This window comes from Benincasa hispida, chromosome 3, assembly GCF_027475165.1.
Source record: "Benincasa hispida cultivar pf3 chromosome 3, pf3_genome.v1.1, whole genome shotgun sequence".
Lineage (NCBI taxonomy): Eukaryota > Viridiplantae > Streptophyta > Magnoliopsida > Cucurbitales > Cucurbitaceae > Benincasa > Benincasa hispida.
The window spans coordinates 65,530,835-65,540,469 of record NC_143480.1 but is presented as its reverse complement, the minus strand read 5'-3'; positions in this window follow the sequence as shown (position 1 = coordinate 65,540,469).

The window sequence follows — 9,635 nt, the reverse complement described above, 5'->3', positions numbered from 1 at the left end:
AATCATGAGTAAGATGACCCTTCACAGATGCTCAGATGGGCCAATTTACCGTTTTGCCCCTGTAGTTACATCTCACTCCTTAAGTACCACTGATTCCTCTAATGAACAATACAACATAGTCCAACTATGTGTGAACACCTCTCGGGTCAAGAGAAAGTGTGTGGCGCCACATCGTTCAAGCACCAGAATCAGCCCTTAAGGGAGCCATCTATCTACTTACCTCTACCTCGAGGAAGGAGTGAATTCCATCTTGTGTAGTTGAGTTCCCAACTCCCAAATCAGACGAATCCGAAAATGGTAGGTTTGAATTGACGACTTGGCCACTCGCACCCATATAAATCAAACGACCGCCTTCAATGGCAGAAGTTCCCGACTCACTCAGGATTGAGGTCATGTTACCTATAGTCATCCTAGTGAAGTGAAGTCTCTGTCATGAATGGTGTTATATAACGAGACGTTAACACTTCGTGGTCAGGTCTTATACAAACTCTTTGTATAGGACGCCCCCCCTCGCATGTCCCCAACACGAATGATCAGGATCAAACCATCTGTGACAAGTCACAACACTTGTGACTATTCCACAAAGCGGGTCGCATCCGTAGCATTACTAGGATAAAGTTTCCCTCCTATATCCATATGCTACAGACCATTTTGGTTATCACTCAAGACATGATCCACTTGTATGTCACCACATACATGCTTGAGTCACATACAGATAACCAGGGATTTTAAGTTTATTAGTTTGTGGTAAAGCAAATAAAACAATTAACCGAGCAAAATACAAGATGTGAAGTAAATATCATATATTAACAACACAAGTGTTCGTACATACTGTTTACAAACTAAGGACACGAGATTTTAGGGCATCAACCCCAACAATCTTCCACTTTTCCTAAAGCGAAGTCGGGTGTACAAAAAACTTAGTACAAAATAATAAACTAGGACATAAAAGCCTAGTACAAGAAAATCTCCCACTTGCAAAAGTCCAGCCGCGGGCGATCCTATAGACCCATGCTCCGTAGGTGATGCATCTGCTTGAGCCAGATGGCCTCCTATAGAAAATCTCCCACTTCCAAAAGTCCAACTTCAAGGTCTGTCAAGAACTTCTTGAGCCAGACGGCCTCCTTAGCAGCTTCGCAAGCCGCTACGTACTCCGCCTTCATAGTGGAGTCGGCGATGCATCTGCTTCGCCATACTACAGCTCCTCTGTTAAGAGTAAAGATTGGCCCTGATGTGGTCTTGCGAGAGTCCTTATCAATTTTAAAGTCAAAATTCGTGTATCTTGTAAGGATCAAATCCCTCGAACCAGACACGAGCATGTAGTCCCTCGTTCTCTTAATATACTTGAGAATGTTCTTCATTGCGGTCCACTGACCATGGGTTGGGTTAGACTGATACCTACTGACTATGTCCACAACGTAGCAGATGTCTGGACGATTACAGAGCATCGGTACATCAAACTGCCAACGGCAGATGCATATGGGACCTGTCTCATCTCCTCAACCTCTTGAGGCGTCTTAGGACACATTTCCTTAGACAAAGTGACTCTATGCCTGAACGGCAATAAGCCTCTCTTGGAGTCTTGTATCGAGTACTTGAGCAACATCTTGTCAATGTATGATGCCTGAGATAGTGCTAACACTTTATTCTTATGATCCCGAAAGATCTGTATACCTAAAACAAACTGAGCCTCTCCCAAATCTTTCATTTGGAATTGGGTCGCTAGCCAGTTCTTAACTGCAGTCAGTAGACCTATATCATTCCCAATGAATATGATATCGTCTACATACAATACTAAGAAGACTACTGAAGCGTTGATGATCTTCTTGTAGACACAAGGTTCATCAACGTTTTGGTCAAATTCATACGACTTGATCGCAGTATCAAACCGTATGTTTCAAGATCGAGACGTCTGTTTCAGTTCATAAATGGACCGATTCAGTTTACAAACCTTTTGCTCTTGACCTTGGGCTATGAATCCCTCAGGCTACACCATATAAACCTTTTTCCATTCAAAAAGGTCGTCTTGACGTCCATTTGCCAGATCTCATAACTATAATAAGCTGCAATGGACAGGAGGATGCGAATCGACTTTAACATGGCAACAGGCGAGAGAGTCTCTTCATAGTTGACTCCCTCTACCTAAGTATAACCCTTTGCCACAAGTCGAGCCTTGAAGATCTGTACCTTCCCACCAGCACCCCGTTTGCGCTTGTAAATCCATTTATAACCTATAGGGCGAACCCTATCAGGATGATGTACAAGATCCTATACTGAGTTAAAGTACATCGACTCCATCTCAAGATCCATGGCCTTGACCCATTCATCCCGGTCAACATCTTCCATTGCCTTCTTATAAAACAACGAATCCTCAACGTCGCCATCTGCTACCATAGCAAGGATTTTCGTGAAAACCAGATAACGAACGGGTGGGTTTGCAACCCTCCTACTACGTCGAGGTTCCCTCAACTCTTGAGGTGGAACCGACCTATTGGATGAATTCCCATCAACAACTCTTGTTGTTGTAGCAGGCTCTTCAACAACTCTTGTTGAAGTTTTAATAGTTTCATTGGAAAGCTCACGCAACACGACTTTGCTTCGTGGATTGTGCTCCCTTATATGATCCTCCTCAAGAAAAGTAGCGTTTGTTGAAACAAACACCCTATTTTCCATTGGATCATAAAAAGAACCCTCTCGTGTACCTTTGGGGTAGCCTACAAAGAGGCATAATCTCGGTCGTGGTTCCAACTTCTTGGGATTAGCCTCAAGCCCATATGCAGGGCAACCCCAAATGCGAAAGTGACGTAAACTAGCTTTACGCCAGTTCCACAACTCCAGAGGTGTTCTTGCAACACTCTTGGAGGGAACACAGTTGAGTATGTACACCGCAGTCTCCACTGCAAAATCCCAAAATGAGTCTGGTAAGGAAGCGTAACTCATCATCGAGCGAACCATGTCTATTAAGGTCCTATTTCTCCTCTCCGCTACACCATTCTGCTGAGGTATACCCAGCACTGAGAGTTGGAAAACGATTCCATGTTCTACCAAATAGTTCTGAAATACCGAATCCAAAAAGTCTCCACCTCGATCTGATCGAAGTGTTTTAATCAATCTATCTAACACGTTTTCAACTCCAACCTTGAACTCTTTACATACCCGTACATCGCGTAATCATTAGTAAAACTGATAAAATACTCATAGCCACCTCGGGCTCGCACATTCATAGGACCACAAAGGTCAAAATGTACTAACTCAAAAGGCAACTTGGCTCTATAACCTTTTCCAGTAAAAGGTCGTTTAGTCATCTTACCCTCAAGGCAAGATTCGCACACAGGTAAAGAATTTTCTTCTAACTCACTTAGAAGTCCATTCTTCACCAATCTCTCAATCCTATTGAGATTGATGTGCCCTAAACGTAGATGTCAAAGTTGGCCAATTTTTTTTTGGAGAAATTCGTTGACGTTTTGATTGAGTTATGGCAATTCTGAACATTTCAGTATTATGGAGGGAAATAATGGCTAACGGCCTTAGCACATATAAATTTGATTCCAGATTGGTTGTGCAAATAAAAGCACCATCTTTATGAATAAACGCTTTATTCAAATCAAAAGCAATAGTATATTTACATTGCAATAGACACTTTACAGAAATAAGGTTTCTTTTTAGTTCAGGAACAATATATACATCATTTAAAACAAGAAACCTATTATGTAAAGCTAACTGAAGTCGTCCCACTGCCACAACTAAGACGACGTGCCCATTGCCTACTCGCATCGTCATCTCACCAGCCTCCAGTTGTTGCCAAGATCTAATCCCCTGAAAAGAAGAACAAACATGGTTAGTGGTGCCTGAATCAATTATCCAGGCAGAATCATCATTCTCCACTAAACAAGTTTCAAGCACAAGTAAATCACATTTACCTTTATCCGCCTTAACCTTAACCTTGGTTGCTTTCTTCTCCTTCAGATACCGAGGACTGTTCCTCTTCCAGTGTCCATCTTGGTTGCAATGGAAACATTTTTCTTTAGTAACTGCTGGACGCCTCCTCGGAGCAACATGCGGTGGGTTAGCAGGTGCCTTCCCTTTTCCCTTACCACCCTTCTTCATCTTCCCCTTTGCAGAGTTAAAAGTAGAAGGTGCAGACTTCGTTCCTGAGGTTGAACCTCGATGGAATGTCTTGGAGGATGAAGCAATGTGTGCCTCACCTTTCTGCCTCTCCTTACTTTTCAGTAAAGATTGGTATGTCTGCAACTCGTTGAGAAGAGTTGTAAGGTTATACTTCACTTTGTTAAGAATCACATTACTAACAAAGTGCAGGAAGCTCTTCGGCAAAGAATACAGGATTATGCTAATCTGGCTGCCCTCATCGATGGTAGACCCATTCAACACTGCCACATTGAAGTGGACCATGATGAAGCACATGTTCACGAACAGAGGTGCCTTCTTGCATTTTGGAGTTGAATATGTATTTAAGAGCCTCATGCATAAGCTGTTTAAACGGTTGTCCAAACATCTCCCGCAAAGACTCCATGATCTCACGGGCTGAGACCATAGGCTCATTTCTTGGCAAAGATGTCAAAAAGACTTGCCAAGATATAGGCCTGGGCCTTCTCATTCGCCCTTGTCCATCGCTCGTATGTCTCCCGAACATTTCGAGCAGCATTTGGAGTTGGAATAGAAGGACAAACCTCTGTGAGAGCGACATGAGATCCTTGATGATTAGGATCGTCATGATCATGTGTTTCCATGTTGAAAAATTATCGCCAATTAGTTTTTCAGCACTTAACAACGATAAGTGGCTGTAGCCATTTGAAAAAATTGCTAAAAATACGAACAAAACTGTATTAGATTTTGCTAAACTACTTTTAAACCAATTAGTTTTGCAAAATAGTTTCAAGTACCCTAAGTTATAGACTTCTATTTTGCAATGATGCCCCAGTGAGTCAAGACAAACGTCAGTTGCCCCTTTACTGGGATGAGACATTCTCAACCATTAGGCAGAATCAACTCTTGGAACTGAACCTAACAGCAACCATTTTTCGGTCCAGAATCGTTAACCTTTAACTATTCCGTGTAAGTGTAACCCCTCGTTTTCGGTGTCAGAGTCCCGCCCTAATGCACTTATCGTAGGGAAAAGATAGATTAGGACAAGAGACTTAGTTACCTTATCCTCTTACAAGAGATCAAATAAAGAAATGCGCAATACTGCCATCCTTTAGGGGGACACTCCCAGGGTGCCTTGAGGCGATGTGCAGTAACTTTATTCAACCTAACGAGGAAGACCGAGGGATATGCTGTCGCACTTCCCGCTCCCACTTACTGTGAACATTCTCTCCATCCACCTTGATATTGACCTACCCAAACACCATCCGTTGGGGGGACATGCCAAAGGTGCAGCGAGGCGGAGGATAGATCTCACGGTGTGGACTATTTAGGAGAAAACTGAAAGGTTTAATTGAAGCATCTAATGCTCCAAGTACCTCTTACTGAATGTTCTACCTAGGGATTCATTATCCTAGACAATCCGGCTACTGATTTTAGTCTAAGTCGTCTTTTTAAACTCTGCTCATAAACAACGTTTGTCTATCAAATACAAACAAGTTCAAGTAGTCACGTTTAAACACGTTAATGGATTGTCCTTAACTTGCATGCATGCATCAAATCTATCCAATTCACCTTTCCAGGTAAGTTCCCAGGTAGGGATGTTACGTTTCCGTCAACTTAAATACCCCAGCCTAGACAGAACCCGCCTTAGACAAAAGGTCCCTTATAGATAGATTTCCTACACTTTAACCTTTTATTAGCCAATTTAATCCTATTAAACTGATTAAAAGATTAAAGCCTTAGGGTTGCTAATCATATTAGAACCGTGATCTTAGGTTTATGTGATCCAAGTTTTAAATATTTTAAAACCATGAATTAAAACTAAGTCAGCATGCATGTCTTTCTTATTTCTTTTAGTTCTAATTTCTCTTTAACTCTTAGAAATAACTAAAAAAATATTGCGCACAACGAGGCATTTATAACATTTATAAATTAACCTATGTGTCATGCTTCATGCAATGTCCGGTCATTACTATATAACTTTTATATAATTCGTAACAACCAAGCAAACATGCAATCATTCATCCTTATACTATAACATTTATAATATAAAGATGATGCATGTCAATGCCTTTTATGCATGCATAAATATAACTCTTATATTATATGATGCATGAGCATGCTCTTACATAATTAAAATCATGCTTCTTTAAATTATAACAATTACAATAAAGAGATGATGCATGATATGCATAACCTAAGGTGGGATTTACTATATGTGCATACCATATGACATATAAAACATACATCGCATGTACTAAATAAATGATTAATGGACCGGGATGAGCCTTTACACAAAAAAAAGGGGAATGAAAAACCCTATCTATTACATTTTTCATCGAGCAAACCAGTTCACAGGAGAACTGGGACTTGAACCGCCAGGAGTTCTTCATCGTGTAGCAATCTTCAGCAGGTACACGATCGTTCAGCGCGTACTATACGATAGGAACATAAGATAACGATCGCATAGACGACGACGAGGTTGCGAAGCCTAATTTTCCATGCGATCGTGTAGCGCGATGACAGGTAAACAATTTACCTTGAGTTACTAAGCAATCGTTTAGTCAGTTACTAAGCGATGAAGCTTGCTGACCTAAACGATCGTCTAGCGCGCTTTAAATGATATAAGAGCATCTCATCGTCTAATCGATGCGTGCAACTTGGTAAACGATTTACCTTGCAATGCCAAGCGATCGTTTAGTCCGTTATTAAGCGATGAAGCTTGTTGACCCAAACGATCGTCTAGCGCATGCGCACATTAAACGATACTCAGCGATCGCGTACCTGATCGTCAACCCGATACAACCAACTCTTGATCGCATACCCCATCGTTTAACCGATGCGTTCAACCATGATCGCGTACTCCTTCATCTTTACGATGCGATGGACAGCGATCGTGTAGAACTTCCTCTACACGATGCGATCAACCCTAGATTGCCTTCTTCCTCGAAGATCCGCAACCTTTGCCCAGAACATCGACAAATGACTCAAGACTTCAAACAAACTTTGAATACATACTATATAACGACTATTTATGCCCAAAAATGCAGAGGCCTTTGCAAACGACCGCAAATGTAAAAGGAATTAAACAAACGAGGCAAATCATCCAAAAAAATCCATTAATCCGGCACATCTACAGCAGATTTCATAAATAAAACAGCGTAGAAATGCACCCACCATGAATATATATTTCATTTCGTTGCAACAGATGAAATCAGAGTATCAGAAACTTGGCTCTGATACCAATTGAATGATCTCATACCATAGAGTTCCATGAGCGGGTTAAGATCGCTCCGATTTCACAGTGACCGAAACACAAAAGATATACATTCAACACAAATAGTTATGCATATAAACCTAATTATCGGCATGCTCATAACACAATAAATAACAGGGAGGGTTCATACCGGTTGATGACTCTCTTCGAACGTCTGAACCCTAAGCAGCGGAAACCCTCTAACGGATCTACCAAAACCTAACTATATGTCGACTGCAACAGCACGATTAGTACAAACATGAATACTGTAGCGGGGATGACACCACCACTAGTGAAATCCAGGTATCCTCGGAGTGAAAACCCAAAGAGTGGGCTTTAGTGAGTTTGGTAGAGGACGAAGGACAACGCGTCGTGTAGACGATAAGGAAGTGGGAGATTAAACTGTGCTATCGTATAGCGGAAGTGTTTATTGTATAGAAGAGCTACACGATCGTGTAGGAAAGGCTGAACGATCGTTTAGGAAAAACGTATACGATCGTTTTGAGAAATCGTGAGGTAGGCGATCGTTTAGACAGACGAGCTTCTATCATATAGGCTCTCGTGATCGCTTTCATGAATTCTTTTGGGCGGACCGAAATTATGAATGCAAGATTGTGAATAATGAAAACGATGTTCAGTTTTAACTCGCCGATTACCATAACCAACGTAGCCCACTTCCCACATCCGAACGTGGACAAATTAGTTAATTATCATATAATTAATCAATTAATTTAATTAATAAATATAATAATATTATATTTATATCCTATAGTTTGATATCACATATCTACTATAGTATTTTCTCCTCTACTTGATATAAATCATATTTCTATCTAATTTTCTCCAAATTAATGTATCTCATATATTTAGCCAATTATATCATATATAATTAACCAGTCCAATTATATCATATATAATTGAACTTCTTCTTGTCAATTTGAACATTTCAAATTAACCCAAACACTAGTACTCGAATTTATCCAAGCTACCTAGGTGACCTGATGGACCTGTGGCTCGAAGCTCCAACGATACGTGAATAGCTGACTAAACTCTTTAGCCACGAGATCCACCATCTGTTAATTGTTAGTGATTCCACGAAAGACAAAAAGCTGAACTCTTCTTACCACAGATATATTTTTGTGTCCATCGGATATAACCAATCATGAGTAAGATGACCTTTCACAGATGCTCGTAAGTACAGTTGGGCCAATTTACCGTTTTGCCCCTGTAGTTACATCTCACTCCTTAAGTACCACTGATTCCTCTAATGAACAATACAACATAGTCCAACTATGTGTGAACACCTCTCTGGCCAAGAGAAGGTGTGTGGCGCCACATCATTCAAGCACTAGAATCAGCCCTTAAGGAAGACATCTATCTACTTACCCCTGTCTCGGGGAAGGAGTGAATTTTATCTTGTGTAGCTGAGTTCTCAGCTCCCAAATTAGACGAATCCCTAAAATGGTAGGAGTTCCCAACTCACTCAGGATTGAGGTTATGTTATCTATGGTCATCCTAGTGAAGTGAAGTCTCTGTCATGAACGGTGTTATATAACGAGATGTTAACACTTCGTGGTCAGGTCTTATACAAACTCTTTATATAGGACGCCCCCGCTTGTATGTCCCCAACACGAATGATCAGGATCAGACCATTTGTAACAAGTCACAACACTTGTGACCATTCCACAAAGCGGGTCGCGTCCGTAGCGTTACCAGGATAAGGTTTCCCTCTTTTATCCATTTACTACAGACCATTTTGGTTATCACTTAAGACATGATCCACTTGTATGTCACCACATACATGCTTGACTCATATACAGATAACCAGTGATTTTATGTTTATTGGTTTGTGGTAAAGCAAATAAAATAATTCACCGAGCAAAACACAAGATGTGAAGTAAATATCATATATTAACAACACAAGTATTCGTACATACTGTTTACAAACTACAGGACACGAGACTTTAGGGCATCAACCCCAACAAACACATTGTTAATAACATATAATAACAAATATCATAAGAAATATGTTTTAAAAAGCACAATAATTTTGTATTAAACTATAAACAAAACTTTCTTATTTAAAAAATCACTGAAAAAATTACTAAACTTTTTTAAACTATTTTTTCAAAGTTAGTACTAAAAAATCAACTATTATAAGAAATATGTTTAAAAAAAATCACAATAATTTTGTATTAAACTATAAACTAAACTTTCTTATTAAAAAATCACGGGAAAAATTACTAAACTTTTAAAACTATTTTATCAAGGACCA